The sequence below is a fragment of the Paramormyrops kingsleyae genome, chromosome 7, assembly GCF_048594095.1.
Source record: "Paramormyrops kingsleyae isolate MSU_618 chromosome 7, PKINGS_0.4, whole genome shotgun sequence".
NCBI lineage: Eukaryota > Metazoa > Chordata > Actinopteri > Osteoglossiformes > Mormyridae > Paramormyrops > Paramormyrops kingsleyae.
Window position 1 is genome coordinate 14,091,758 of NC_132803.1, and position 16,472 is coordinate 14,108,229.

General features: G+C 44.9%; 1 long non-coding RNA gene across 2 annotated transcripts; it reads right to left on the reverse strand.

Annotated features, from left to right (window-relative positions):
• Positions 1–1,241: 1,241 nt before the first annotated feature.
• Positions 1,242–4,779, reverse strand: LOC111850003 (uncharacterized). Of its 2 annotated transcripts, none has more exons than XR_002839683.2 (3): positions 4,636–4,779; positions 3,656–3,738; positions 1,242–2,492 (listed from the first exon to the last, which is right to left on the reverse strand). It is a non-coding gene; the product is annotated as an uncharacterized lncRNA (long non-coding RNA). The 2 variants fall into 2 exon arrangements; XR_011992238.1 differs by lacking the exon at positions 4,636–4,779 and having other exon boundaries at positions 1,242–1,829; positions 2,401–2,492; positions 3,656–4,176.
• Positions 4,780–16,472: the final 11,693 nt, after the last annotated feature.

The following is a 16,472-nucleotide window of genomic DNA, read 5'->3' on the forward strand; positions in this document are numbered from 1 at the left end:
AGAGTAGTATTTTGTAGTCAACACAAAATTTACCTGGCAGCCAGTGGAGTGAAGATAAAATTGGGATGATATGATCATATTTTTTAGTTTTGGTGAGGACTCTGGCTGCTGCATTCTGGACTAGTTGGAGTTTATATAATGACCTATTTGGACAGATGGAGAATAAGACATTACAGTAATCGAACCTGGAGGTAATAAATGCATGAACCAATTTCTCTGCATCTTGATAGGATAGCATGTTTCTTAATTTGTCAATATTACACAGGTGAAAGAAGACAGTACGACTAATGTTAGAAGCATGTACATCAAACGAAAGATTGGAATCTAGAGTAACACCAAGGTTTTTAACAATATAACTTGGTGCAATAGATAGTCCATCCAGATTGACTATGATGTCCGATAGTTGACTTCTGGTGGCTTTAGTGCCAATAAGAAGAACCTCAGTCTTGTCTAGATTTAACTGGAGGAAGTTGTCTGACATCCACTTTTTGATGTTAATTAAACATTCTTCCATTCTCTGAAGTTGCTGTCTATCTTATGGTTCAGCCGATATATATAATTGTGTATCATCTGCAAAGCAATGAAAGCTAACTCCATGCTTACGAATAACTGAGCCTAAAGGTAACATGTATAGTGAAAATAGTAGGGGACCAAAAACTGAACCTTGTGGTACTCCATTTCTGACCTTGACATGTTCTGAGGAATCACTATTTAAATTCACATACTTATAGCAGTCTGAGAGGTAAGATTTAAACCAAGAGAGCGCCACTCCCTTTATGCCTACAGTATGTTCAAGCCTGTCTAGGAGAATGGCATGGTCTATAGTATCAAAAGCAGCTAAGATCAAGCAGCACTAGGAGCTGCTTGAACCACTGACAGCCTTGGTCAGCAGATAGGAGAAGATCATTTACCACCTTCAGTAAAGCAGTCTCTGTGCTATGATGAGCTCTAAACCCAGACTGAAATCTTTCATAAATCTGATTCTCCTGCAGAAATGAGGTTAGCTGACTAGCTACAACTCTCTCTATTATTGCAATGGTATTATATGTAATGGTAGTATTATAATGGTAGATTAGAGATTGGTCTATAGCAGGGGTCTCCAACTCCGGTCCTGGACAGCTACTATTCAGTAGGTTTTCTATCATACCCAGCTTCTGATGAGCCACACTAGTTCTCAGGTAAATACCAGGAGCAGGTGTGGCTCATCAGAAGCCAGGTAGGATAGAAAACCTACTGGATAGTAGCTCTCCAGGACCGGAGTTGGTGACCCCTGGTCTATAGTTTATCATTTCCAAGGGATCCAAGTTTGGCTTTTTTAACAAATGTTTAATTACTGCTAGTTGAAGAGATTTTGGCAGATGGCTAATGCTGATTGAGGAGTTAACTATTGCTAGTAGTGGTTCAATCACTGCTGGGGTCATTTCTTTGAGTAAACTTGTAGGAACAGGATCTAGCATACAAGTAGATGAACCAAATACCACATATCGCCTGAGTATCTGTCCATTACCTCACTTGAGCCAAAGGAGAATTTTTCACCCCAAGGCAGCTAATAACCTCTGAAAAACAAATATTAATTTTCGCATGGATGTTGGTTTGCAGTGAAGAATGGAGGAGAAAGATGGAACCAGGAAAAAGCATAGGTAGAGAAGTGATGGATTTCCGACCAGGATGGGGGTGGGGGGGTATCACTGAGTGCCAGGTTGAACTGGGAGCCTTGGACACCACAGCCTTTCAGGCTTATAGCAGCCAGGGATCTTGTTAGAAGTTAATTAATCACAGGTATTGATCTGTCGTTGGCTGAAGGCTGAGAGCTTTTTGGAGCTGCAGATCTGTAAAGGGGGGGGGGAGGGGCACAGTGAGGATTATTGCTGCTATCAGGCCCACAGACATGGTCCATGACATCCATGACAATGCCTGCCTGTCATGTGATGCTGCAACGGGCTAATCACAGAGGGTGTTTCTCAATACCAAGAATGCAAAAATCATACTTGCGGTCTTGGCAAAACCGGTCCTGCTAACTTGTCTCCCAAGAATGAACTTGGAGCACAATGAATAATGAGATTTGTGTCATTCGCCGAGGATGCAACCAATGTATCCTTGATATTTGGGGTGGGGGTATCTGGGGGTTTCACCATCCTCTGTACTTTTGTTCTTAGTATTAGAACTGATTTTCAGCAATGGAAGATGACATAAAACGACTACAGGTATGCCAGAACGCAAGTACGGTCAAGTACGCATATTAAGAAGTGCGTTACGACACTGTTCAGGAAATGTTCAGGAAAAGCAATTTTCAGTTTGTATAATTACACACTAGGCTTTCACTTTAAACAAAATTTATTCTTGATTTTAAATGGACAAATGAATTATGGTTGGAGAATTAAAAAGAAATTGGTTTTGTACCTCTAAGGTGTTCCAAAATAAGTTGGCCAAATGAGGCAAATGCAGCCGGCAGAGAGGGGGAACCTGCAGACTCTGATGTTTGTAATATCGTCCTTCAAATCATCAAATCATATACAAGTTAGGTGTTACGTCCAGCCCACCATGTGCGCCTAACCCCCCTGTCTCCTCCCTACTGTGACCCTGATGAGCCATGCCTGTTACCTGCTGCCCCTCGTTAGTCTTGATATCTGTTTGTCTAGTCATCCCCAGTCCGTCATTAATGTCACTCCTCCTGTCTGCCCGTGTCCTTCCCTCTACCAGTCCTCCCGTTTTTGATCGCTCGTGGTCCCATTTGTTTTCCAGCCCCTGTTCAGTTCTGTTCTGTTTTGGTTTCAATAAAACCAACCCCCCCCTTTTGTTCACCCAGATTCCTGTCTTTGTTTTTGTCCCACGTGTCACAACGTTACGTTGCCTAAAGATATGAATTTAAAGTAAATTTTATCTTGCACAGACAAAGGGTGACCTACTTTCAAGACTATAAGATTAGATATAGGGTTTATATATCACTTTTGGAAAGAATTGTGTCCAAATAACTATGACATAGTCAGTATAATGCTAACTTGTATTACAATTTTACGGACTATTCAAATATGGTGATGCATGAGGGGCAGCTGACACAGGAATGGCTCATCACTGCCCGGAATACCTCTGAGTATGCGCTACAGATTTCAGGATCAGTGGTGAAGGACACATTTAAACAATTATTTTTCTAATTTATCTTCCCTGATTCAGCTGTGTTGCAGCCATTGAGGATGACAACTTACCAGCTCCCTTTGGTAAATGAATGTAAATGCAGACAGTGTAAATGCAGACAGTGTAAATGCAGGCAGTATAAATGCAGACAGTGTAAATGCAGACAGTGTAAATGCAGACAGTGTAAATGCAGGCAGTGTAAATGCAGACAATGTAAATGCAGGCAGTGTAAATGCAGGCAGTGTAAATGCAGACAGTGTAAATGCAGGCAGTGTAAATGCAGACAGTGTAAATGCAGACAGTGTAAATGCAGACAGTGAAAATGCAGACAGTGTAAATGCAGACAGTGTAAATGCAGACAGTGTAAATGCAGGCAGTACAGCAGGTGGGTTTCAGTCTAGCCCCTGGATGAGATATATTTCACTACCTATAGCATTTGATAGAAAAGCAAGCAGTATTAGTGTCCTCCCCCAACGGTGTTCACAGCATACGGTGTTACTGCCTTTATGATGGATGCACGCACCTGTCAAACACACTGAGTAGCTCTGTGAAGGTGCGGCGCACTGCAGTTAACCACACTGATGTCGGTCCAACAGCCGAGCCCATCTGGCGACGCGAGAACACGGCTTAGACCTTACTCGGATGAGCCTTCGTACAGCCGCTTACATCCACGCAGACCTACAGACGGAACAGCCCCATGTGTCTGCCTCCCTCTGCCCGTCACGCGCCACGTGATATCCGCTCTGTGACCACAGCCTGGACACCCTACCCCGCCACATAGTGCTACTGTTACGTAAGAAATGATTGCTTAAGCATATACGCACAAAGACATGTTCTCTGTTATTTATAAAGGATGATCAGTCTCTGCATGTGCAGGCAGCTCTGCTCTGCAATTTAGGAGAACATGACTAAAGATTTTAAAAGGCTTCAACATCTGATCTTCAAGATCAAGATATCACAAATGGACCAAAACTGTAAAACTAAAATACATCCATCCATCCATCCATTGTCTGTAACCACTTATCCTATTTAGGGTGGCAGGGGGTCCAGAGGCTATGAACACAAGGCATGGAACAACGTAGGACGGGGCACCAACCCATCTCACACTCATACACCGTTTGCACACTCATACAGCGTTTGCACACTCATACGCCGTTTAAAACGAAAATCTTATTTTCCAAATGTTACCATAAACAGAACAAAACAGCTGTTAAAGCACCGGTGTGTTACTGCAGTGTTTTATATATGCATGTTTGTTTTAAAATGAGTTTTTAAATAAATTAGGTGTTTCCAACAACTAGACCAAAATGGAAGAAGTCTTTTTAATTAAGTCTACTAGCATTGATGCCATGTGAATTATTCAAGAGAAGGCTGTGATCTTGTGTTTTCTTTGAACATATTCTTTGTACTGTCTTCACCTTTTTATTTGTTCAGCCTGCTCTCAAGCACGGACCTGTTTTTTCACTAGGCTCGTGAACGGATCGGATGCCGCGTGTGGATTACCTTTTCATGGTAAAAATGAAAACCTCGGGAAATCTGCAATTTTCAGACGTTCATCTACGCCTGTTTGTCTCGTCTCTGGTTCGGCTTGAATTCATCCCGCCAGCGCTTGAGGGTTCGGAGCCTCATCCATGCAGTCTGGAACTATCCGCTGTAGTGATAGGGACTGGCGGGGGCATGTGGGGGGGGGGGGGGGGGCATCACAGACGCCGCAAGCGCCAGACTACCAGAGCATACCAACACTGCTACAGTCCAGTGGCTCCTCACTCCTGTACACAGGCGAGATCCCTTATCTGCCTATGAAGAGGCGGCACACAGGCATACAAACACCCACGGATCATCGCCGCAAATAGAAAGCCGATCACACTGCCAAAGGCACGTAAATCCTCTGTGTGACGATTGGCTGTTTACAGGCCCAGTTGCAGCCTATGTGGCGCCCTGGGTGAGCTTTGAATTACATTCATTTTGATACTACAAGGAGAGAATCGTATGACAAATATTGAATATACAGACTATAAAATCTTTTTTTCCTGTAATGGTATTGCAGCTGATTGAGTCTGTGATGGATTGCGACTAAAAAAGAATCATTTGATAGCTCACTGGCGGTGTTTTTGTTTCTGGTCCCGACGTGCCGACCTGACAGGCCGCCCGACAGCCTCGCCTTGCCTCCTCATCACGGAGCTGTCCCGCACCGGGCGCCGCATGGGCCGTGAGCACTTCCAGGGGCGCCAGAAGGCCAATCGCACTCTGTCTCACAAGTGAAATTAGCTGACGTTAGTCCCCAGGAGCCGGTCCCCTAGGCGACCGCCCACGTCAACTATTGGATTGACTGGTCTGCCTGTTTCTGCATTGTTCTGTTTTTAGTTTAACATGGGGGGACTGGCAGCACTTCTTGTGCAGAATTTTACATTCCAATTAGCCAGAAAGTCTGCTTTCCCCATATTTCTGTACATAACGAAGGGGCCCAAGTCCAGCCACTTGTGCTCATGTGCACCATGATGAAATAGGGTTATATTTTCACAAAGGCAGGGCAATGGTCGAAACAATGTGGTTTTTGCCATGTCTTATAGTGTCTGCGCGTTTCTCTACTCTCCCTAGCTTCTCCTGCAGCATGAAGAAGTGTGATACAGCCAAACCAGTGAGTCTAATTGGCCAGGTTATCATACAGTTATGTGAATGCCCTCTAATGTGCTGGCATGACCTTGAATCATATCAGTGCCACCCATGAGAAATCACCGTCTTAAGACCACATGTTAAAACTGAAAGCATCTCACTTTCCAAAACAACAGCATCCAACCCTCCCACACCCCCACACCCCATGGCCCAGAATGCATTTCAGAGTTAACACCCTGCATGTAGATGAGGCCCCTTTAAGAGCAGTGAGAAAAACGTACGACTCCTCAATTCAACAAATCACGGGAAACACCGCAGTCTTTAACTCCTTGACCCTCATCAATCCTTTCCCAGAGAGCACATCTACTGTACGGCCTCTTCCAGTCCCCCCAGTTGACTGTACTTACACTCTAACATGGCAATCAGTCCAATCAGGTTCGGCTGGATGTCAGTACCTGGGGCACTGGCTGGCATTGGCTGCTCCTCATCACCATGGAGACATTAAGATTGCTCATATTCAGCCCCATTGTGTGGTTACGCGTCCTGCTGGCTCACACAATTTTGTATTTCACAAATATTCTGCATTTTATTCATCTCTCCTTGCTTTCAGTAACTGCTTTCCCCAACAAGGGCCACAATGCTTGCAGATTGCATGGTCTTTAAAACTTTTTAGGGCCATGGGGTAGTTAGGGATTAATTTCTTCAAAGCTTGGAAAGTCTTTTATGCTGACCTGCATGTGCACATGGCTGGGAGGACAACACACACAGAGACCAGCACCATGTATGAGAGAACATCCAGTGTTTGCTCCAGCAAAACCACACTATTATGAGCTATGCACAAGATATGAACAATATTTATTTAACAGATGGTTTTGTCCAAAGCGAGATACATGTATAGCTTTATGTGAAATAAGGAAAACAGTTACAATGTTGATTTGAATTTGCTTTAATACATTTTATCTGATCCATAATAAATCAACTATCAATAACAAATAAGATAGCGTGTTTTCCGTTTCTGACCCAGTAATCAAGAAATTCCGGAATACCCCAAAGTTCTGAATCATTTAATAAAGTCATCAAAAGGACAAATGGGATAACTGACCAACAGCCCAATAAATCAATTACACTCTCCACATTAATAGCTCTAAATCATCCACCTTATCACAGAATGTCAATGAGGGCATTAGTATCTGAATGAGACTTCTGTACATCCAATTAGTATGTCTGATTAACTGGCTACAAAATGAATAGTTAATTCACCAGTACTGCAGTCGTTCATGCAATTTGTATTGTTTAATGGCTGGTTATGGCTTGAGTAATTGTAAATGTAGACAGACACTGCTCAGTTCAGACTCTGTGGGTCTCACTCGCATTTCCAATTACTTAATACTTGATATTTTAGTTGAAAGCAACTCTTCTGTGTCTCCCCTGAAGCAACCTTTGATGGAAATTAAAAAATAAAATCAGCTCCGACCTGCTCTTTTTGACTCACTTTCCAATCACTTGATTTGCAGCCCTGGGGCAATGTCTTGACTGAAAATTAAAAAGTAAAACAGGCCCATAGATCTGATTTTCATGCCATTAGCAGGAGATGCCTAGAGGTAATCCTATACCCTGTGTAGAATCTGATTGGTTCTGGTCAGGGGTAAATGGATACAATTCAACCAGTCAAAAAGATCTAGGGCAGGGGTGCCCAGTCTTATCCACAAAGGGCCGGTGTGTATTCAGCTTTTTGGGATAACCTGTAGGTCAGCTGTTCAAACCCAGGTGTGAAAACTCTTTCAGCCAATCAGTCCTCTAATTAGTAATCTAATTAGGAAGTTGCAGCGAAAACCCGCATACACACAGATTGGCCACCCCTGGTCTAGGGTGTGGCCTGTCTAATGCTTCCTGAGACAGGCTTCATACCAGTACATCTCCTGGGGCTCCGTGAGTAAGCAGTTATGGAAGATGGATGGAATAATCCCATAAACCCATCCATCCATTTTCCATAACTGCTTATCCAGTACAGGCTCACAGCGAAGCTGGAACTCATCCCAGGACACCCACAATGGGAGGCAAGTCGATCACAGGACACACACACACACACACACACACAGACCTGTATTCATATCTTTGCGGGGACCATCCATTCATTCATATGGGTAAAACCAAAATCTAAAAATGACATCATTAACCCCTACCAGTGCTAACCTTAAACATAAGTAAACACACAAAATACACGTCTTTTGGCATTTTTAGTCTTTTGATTGCAGTCAAAAGATTGCAGATATTTATGACATTGAGTTTCCCTTGTGGGCACCAAAAAATGGTCCCAACATTATCAAAATAACAGGTTTTTTATCACATTGTAGGGACATTTGGTCCCCACAATGTAATGTATACTGTACCTGGATCACATACACACAGTTACACATTAATGGAAATTAGAAGATTAGTTCATATAACTGAATATTTTTCATCTTGGCAAGAAAATAGCATCTCTGGAGGAAATCCAGGCAACATTGAATAAACACGCAAACTTCTCAGATGGGGGCAGGATTCAAGCCCCCCCACCCCAGTGTGAGGGTCGCTGCACACTGAATCACCGTGACACCTAATGGTGCATTCAAGAAAATGTATCTAACAACTATTTTTGTGACTGTTTCTAATTTCATTCAACATTATACAGACAGAGAGACTGATTTAATGTGGCTTTGGTGAGTGAGGAACACGGATCTTCAGCGCATGGATGCAACTGCGTAACTTTGGCTGGAACATTGTGGGGGTTGAGGTCTCCACCCATTACAGGGGAAACATGATTACTGGGGGGGTTATATTGGCTGGATCTGATTATTGGGGGGGTCATAACCCTAACCCTAACCCCAGAAATTACGCCCATGCATGGACATTTGAAGATGGTGGAGTGTGTCCGCCTGCTTTCACAAACCGGGCTCAGCTCAGATGCCTTTCCCATCCTCCAGTAAAGTTTTATTTGTGAGTTCAAATAAGGAAAAGCAGTTGATGAGATTTAAATCTCCCCACGTCTGACTGCCGCCCCCCATGGCCAGAAGATCCAGTTATGGCTCTGCCTTTAACATAATTGTGTCATAACACTGATTTCATAACTGTTTTATTTTGTGGGTTTTAGTCAATGGGCATAAAAAAAACAAAAGGACAAAAAAAACTTTCTCCTGGGAAAGAGCATCAGAGCCTAGTCACTGGATGGCAGTTTAGAGGTACTGATTCATGTAAGCTGATATTTTTGGACCAGGGGATGAAATCCACTGAGAAAATCCACGTGACACAGGTAGAGCATGCAGATGTCAGGGGCAGGGCTCAAACTCACAGCCCTGGAGCTTAGAGACTGCAGCACCATCCACTGAGGCAACTTCCGAGACTTCAGCTTTGGGCCTCTGCACACACAGTTTGAAGGCAGTTAATAGAAATGAAAGCCTTGTAGGAGAATAACAACACATCTGAGAAGAGTTCAGTAACAGTATGTGAAGAAACATCACTCGGTCTCTCTAACCTTAATGCCAAAGCTAACCCTAGCACCAACTCTAACCCTAATACTATCCATAGAGATAACCTAAAATCAATCCTAACCCTACTTACCCAAACCATATCCCTATGTGTGAACCTAAGCCTAGGCTAATTATCAACAATAACCCTAAACCTCATTCCAGCCCAAACCCTACTACAACCTCATCCCTAACCTTACTGCTCATTGCAACACCAGCGCTAACCCTGCACCAGGCCCACCACTAAATGCCCACAGTCTTACTCCTAATGGCAGCCCCACCCATAACGTTAAGGATTAAGGTTCTTAATGGTTAAGGGTGACTGGATGGGGAATGATGAGATAAATGTCGATCCTGGGTGAGGATCCGGGGCGGCACTATAAAGAAGGAGTGTTTTCAAACATGTTAATCACATTAATGGCTGCTAATGCCAGATAAGATTGTATACGCCCCCAAAGAAAGTGCTTGTTGAAAGAGACCCACTAATCTGCTTGTAAACAATGCATTCCGAATTTTAATTATATATTAATTTATTCCTCATTTATTTGTTAATATTACTGTGAGATTTGCTGTGAGTGGGATGGCCTTTATTTGGGGATGGGAATGGAGATGAAATCAGAAAGCAGGGCTGGGAATTATCATCCCAGGATGTTCACTGGTGAGGGTGGAAGAAACATCTGGGAATGAAAATCTAGGCAGGATGAAAAATAACTGGTTCAGAGAGATAACCAATCAGGTTGTAGAAGGGGGGTCCAAGCAACTAGAGGAGGCGGAACCAACCAATCAGATATTTAATTGCTTTAGTTGCTCCTCTGTTTAGTTGCTAGTTGCTTGGACCCATATCCTCTATAATCAATTTTTTCATTCTGCCTTCAGAACATTTTTGTGAAGTAAAACTCCCACGAGCGCATTAGTCACACCCTGCTCCCCATGTCACGTCAAGTTTCCAGTTTTGTCAAGTTTGGATGGAACAAATGGCCAATCCAGCGATATGATGCATGTGGACGGACCAAGGGGTGGGTAAGGAGACGTAGCCACCACGCGTAAACCGGACATCGGGGTAACCTGAAGCTCTTTAACCCTTAGCCACTATTTACAGCCCAGGGCGGCTTTGGTTATAGGCGCCCGGCTTTTCCTTATGGATTATGTACTCAAAGCTGTCTGTGTCATAACATCTTTTTAAATAAGCAAAACAGCCAAGTACCCTTTACATAACTCTTATTTCTTATAATTTATGACATACCTACAGTGCAGCACAGTAGTGCCAAGCTTGAAAGTCAACATTACGTTTCACTTATAATGAAAAGCTTCATAATTTTCATGAAGTTGCATGATTAAGATCCCTGTGTCGTGGTACGTGACTGGAGCATGCAGGAAGTAGCAATAAAAAATGTGTATAAAGTCATAGGATGAAGCAATGGCTTCATATTTTATTTGCGTTTCGTTGTCTGGCTTTGACTTTCTGTTGTTCTTTTCATTGTTTCGCTCCCTTCACGCCTTTGTTTGGGTCTGCCACCCCAGGACTCTTATCACGGCATTACAGGAGCGTGGCTGAGCGGAGCGATGGCACAGGCAGGCGGACGGCGATCTCCCGATTGTGCTGCTGCCTTCGCCTGCACTGCCAGAGATTTATTTGCTAGGCCAGTCTGAAAAGCGGGCCTCCTCGGCCCCAAGCTTGGACTCAGCAGTCAAGCATAGAGAGAAGGGGGGGGGGGGGGGGATTGGCGACTCAGGCATCATTTGATGGGGATGGGAGCGTCGAGGCAGGAAGAAGAGGACCAGCGGCGGAGGTCAGCGAGCCAGATGACAAAAAGGAGGGCTGCATCGCAGACACCTGACCGACAGGCCCTGGGAGGGGGGGGCGGCGGGGGGGGGCTGAGGCAGCAGGGTGAGGGGGAGAGACTGCAGAGCATTCAGACAGAACAACCTGCAGATTAAACTGCGAAATCCAAAGGGGGGAGCTCAGCTCATTAATATGAAAACAAGCCGACACTCACCCAGCACAAACCCCACAGCCCTGAGCAGCAGAACCAGGGCCCTCTGTACATGCTCAGGCCCAGCAGACATAGGGAACGTCTCAGAAGGTGCCAATCAACAGAACACTTCCCAAAGAGGTTAAAGCAAAAGCAGGACCCCTTCCATACAGCAAGCCCCTTAGATATTAATTGATATTCTTGCATCCAAATGAAATTCAAATCGGTAACAAGGAATCATGAGGCAGAGTTTTTCTTGGGGAGCTGAGGGAGAGTTGGGGGGGGGGGGTGGATTTAAAGGGGAATCACAGGCATGATAGATGATAAAATTACCATCTGAGCTGGGTGTGCTCACAAAGAACAGCTTAATGAGGGGAAATGAATTAAACAAAGAGAATAACATATAAATTATGAAAGGAATGCAATACTGGCCAAAGACAGAGGAGATCCATGATCTGCAGCCTTCAGAGACCAACTGTTTTTTTTTACTATTTTTGAGCCCCGAAAATGCCCCCCAATCCCTGCCCTGTTTCAGTCTGTCCCTGAACTGAGGGAAGTCTAACCTAAAGCTTTTTGTCTACTGTCAGATCTCTGGGACCTTGTGATTTGATCTTGTTCACTCATTTTGTTGTTTGCACATCTCACTATTGGCTAACTATCTCCGCCGGTGCTTTCCACACGCTCTTCGTCACATCCAGTGCAGTGAGAAAGGGCCGCACATCCACGTGCGACGCTGTGGGAGAACTCACAGCTCACTACGCCGTCCGGGCAGCTGCCTCACATCCAAATGGGCACCCGATAGCGTCGTCTGCGGCTCTGAAATTAGCCAATTAGTCATCTAATTGCCAGCAGCCGTAGTGAGTCACAAAAGGGACCTTGTCACCTTTCTGACTCCTGACATAGCACAGTGCATAACGCCTGGGTATTAAGGCGTCTAACTGATACGGATAAAATAAGACAAGAATAATTATCCAATCCAGACATGACTAATAGATAAATAACACAGAAAGACTGTAATTACGATTCAGGCATTATCCAGGGAGACTGTCTGAAATAAAAAAAGCTCAACAGAAATAAATTGGAAAAATGCATACAATGAATTAGAACATGGTATAAGAGTAATTATGGAGAACAAGGTCAAATTTAACAGAACAAGGACTCAGAGGATTATGTCTGATGAATCATGCTGTAAGGGTTGTGGGTTCAAATCCCACTAGTGCCACGTGTGTGAGCAGTTTGTATGTTTTTCCCTGGGTGTTACAGTGTCTTTGTACTCCCCAAGGAAGGGCTAGTCCCAAAGTGCCCCCACTGTGTTTACGCGCTTGTGGGAGTCTTTGTTCAAGATTCCGGCTCACCGTAGTAAATGTACAGAAAATGAACTGATCGCAGACAACTGCTTTTAATAAAACCATGTGGTCTCACAGGTGAGTGAGCAGGCTGACATTTTTTCTGTTCTCCTTTGAGTCTTGAGTTATTCAAAAAAGCCCAATAAACCATTATCTCAAGAAACCAAATATATATATATTACATTTTCTCCCATATTGGCGCCAGTAGGAATATGAATGCAAAAATATCTCATGCAGTGGCCATTTCAGACCATTACAGACAGGGTGAGTCATGATTCCCCAATCTGTGTTCAGAAAAATCATCAATAAAATAGTCTTTTTGCTACAGAAACAGGAAAGTCCAACGCCACCAACATTTTGCCAACTTGTTTTCCTGGGAGAAGGGGAAATATACTCCATTCTGTTCATTCTGTGATTCTGATGATGCTCACCCCTGAATCCATCACGTGAGACACGGTCAGATCTTGTCCGATGTCTTTGAAATGCTGCCCTTTCAACCATCATTAGCCCCCTCCGAGGAAGCAGGACATGCCCACGATCGATGACTTGCTATTTGGCAATAACTCTGCCTCTTTTCGAAATGACCTTTACGGCTTCCAGAACAGTCCGTGCCGACGGGCCGGGGGGGAAAGGGCTGTCCATCTAGATAATACAGTAAATGGCGCAAAGCTTTGTACAGCCGTGTTGAGACCCAACACTCAGAACGTTTTCTCTGAAACACTCCTGCATGCTTTGCTGTTTGGATTCATTTTAATTCAAAAGTTGTTTCTGGAGTCGATCCAGAAGAGTCCAGCAAACACGGCCGTCTGTCCACGTCACTAACGAATGCTGCAGGTGTGCCTCACTGTGATGAGATCGTTCGGTGCTGTAGTCTGACGGCGCAGACTGCTGACAGGCTCACCGCGGCGCAGCCATGCTGAAACACAGGATGCAGCAGCTCTGCTCTCCACGCTCATCTTCCATACCTCCTTCCCTCCGGCGGCCCAGTTTCTCAGCAAAAATCTTCTGCTTTGACAAACTCAGGCTTGATTTTGGGTTTTTTTTGACAGCTGACAAATAAATAATCACAATGCAGGATCTGTTTGGGTGCTAGAGGCAGGTACACACACACACAGCGGTGCGCAGGCATGCTGGGCTGATGTAAGCACAGAGCGATAAACACACAGGCAGACACGTGTGACGTGGCGCACGCACACATAATCACACCTAAACACAAACACACCGGCTGTCCCGGAACTGACAACAGCCCTCCTTATTCAGCACGCTTACTCTCTCCCTCCCAATTCCCATCCAGCACCAAAAACCAGTAAAAACTTTTAATTAAATGTGGCTAGGCAGGGTGACTCTGTTAAAGCGTTTAACCTGATGACAGAGATGCGCGCGGTCAAGGTCCACTTCTGACCATCCACCAGAAGGCAGTTCCATCAACCCGCAAAATACAATTTGGGGGGGGGGGGGCGGCTAATAGGAGCTTATAACCAGTGCTCAAGTTACTGTCTGGTTAAAAATTTTTAGCATGAAAGCAGCTGGTAAACCTGTCCCAGCAAGGAAATCACCAATCAGAAGTGGTCCCACTCAGGTCGGGTTTAAAGGGTTCCAGACCCACGTTGATGCAGTGATCTGTGTGCCCCCATTAGACGGCTATGGGAACGTAATGGCCTGCTGGGCACTTTGCTGGGACAGTCTGAGATGGCGTACCGAGCTGGAGGACACAAGCAGGGCCTGTAACATTGCCAGGTTTGCCTGCTCAGTTATGGATAGTCACCACAGTAGGTTGTAAAAGCAAGCGTCCCACTTCAGAGGGGAGAGGAGATCATGCCACGTTACTGTCCCAGGAGTCACGGCAGGAAGACCCCAGTCCGTTTGCATGGGCCAGGGACCAGATGCCAGTTGTCTTATGTGGGTGTCTGTCAGTGTCCTCTGTACGCAGCTGTTCCAGCGACATCCACGTCTCCCCCATGTTAACGCAGTGGCAGCTTACCAGGCGGGCGCAGAGCGTTCACACTGGATCCCGACGTTCCTCACAGCCGCAGGAGCAGAGCAGGAACCCGGCCGAGCAGGCAGGACCTCTGCATCTCGTGGGAGTGATGCTGAGCTCCGCGCGTGTCAGCACACCTCCCCTCAGGCCCAAGGACACGCGATTCCAGAAGCAGTTTCCAGCTGCTGAGTGACCCAGCCGCTGTCAGTCACGCCTCACAGGGGACACAGAACAGGGCAGGGGGCTCACGCAACAGAATGCACCACGTCTATCTCCAAACTCACGGCTCGTCCTTTGACCTTCGCATGTCATTAGCGACCATTACCTAAGAGCTCCGGTGGATGTTAGGGAATTAGGGATGGCCGACACCCACGCAGAAACTGAAAATCCATCCCCGTCACCTGGAGTTTCACAAAAGATGAGACAATCCATCTACCGACTGAAGGGTCCACAAGGGACAACACGCCGTAACATTATCAGATCAGGGCTGAGACAAAGGACACCCAGTCAGGGAAGCGACTCCCAGTGTCCCCTGTGACATTTTGTACCCTCTCTCCATCATTCTGTCTGTTACCTGGCAGCGCCGTAGACGCCCAGCACGGTCACCTGACCCGAGTCAGCCTGCTGGCTTTTCTCACCTCCGCATTCCCACACTTTATTCATCTGCTTCTGACTTGGCTCTCCAATGCTGAAATAGCCCACATTGCGGCCTCCTCTACCCTCTCAGAGCATTTTCTGAGTAATCCGTTTTCACCAGGGACCAGCGTCTTGGGAAAAAAAAAGACTCCTACATGCTTTCGTTCATTAAAGGGCACCGGTGTTAATTATATAACTGTGCTCATTCATAAGGTTTTTTGACAAAACTTCACAAGCAGGCTGGATTTTCTGAATTTATTTTATTATTATAAATCCAACAACACAACTAATCTTCATAAAAAGACCAGCGACTTAGGAAAGGTATTTAGAGACCTGTTTCGAAAGCAACATGTCAGGTTCGGTCCCTGCCTTGTCCCATTCTGCCTGTTGCTTCCCTGTTTGGCCAGCAGGTGTCGCATGCCATCCCATTCTTTCCTCTGTGTTCTTTAGGTTTCGTATCTTTCACAGTCTCTAGTGCTTTCTCCAGCTTTCTGGGCTGCCACATGGCTGAATGGTGTGAGTTTGCAGCTAAGAACTGTGTTTCCCTACTATCTGGCTGGCCAGAGGTTAGTCCTACCTATTTAGTTTTATAGTTTTATCCTGTTTCAACTCTCTTCCTAGTTCCTCCTAGTACTTGAGTCCTTAGTGCGTTATGACCCTCACTTATTCTACGTAGCTCTAAATCCCCAGTGTTTAAGTGTTGATGACCTCGCTCTTGGTGCAGGTATGTGTCTGCCTTTGTCCTGTTGCTCTGTCAGTTATTGTATGAGTTGCAGTTGTTGCCTGAGTGTGGATATGCCTCTTGCTTATGTTACTTGTATGTGTTCCCACTGCGTCGCATGTCTTTAATTCTAGGGACTTATTAACTCAAGGGAATCTGGGGTGTCCCTTACAACACCATGATTAAATTTATTAATTGGTTCTCTTTAAATTGAATTCTGGGTGCATCCTGATTGCTAATTGACTGAAGCAATTATTAAAAACAAACATGTCTAAGACTGAATGGTGAGACGGCTCCCTTGGGATTAAGGTAAGATACAAACTACAATAACTTGAAAATGACGTCTTTCTGACTGTTCACGTCTCTGCCGAGCATGAATTGATTTACACATGCTTCAGCTACTCACAGGACGGTTTAAATCTGCTAATGTGGTGAATTTTCAGTTGTTCATATTTGAAACATGGATTCTCCTCATTTAAAACTGTGTTTATCTGCGTGCTGAATATACTTACAGAATTATGTAAGAGGGACGTTCTGGCCAGGCTCAGATTCTGAAATAATATTCCTTTT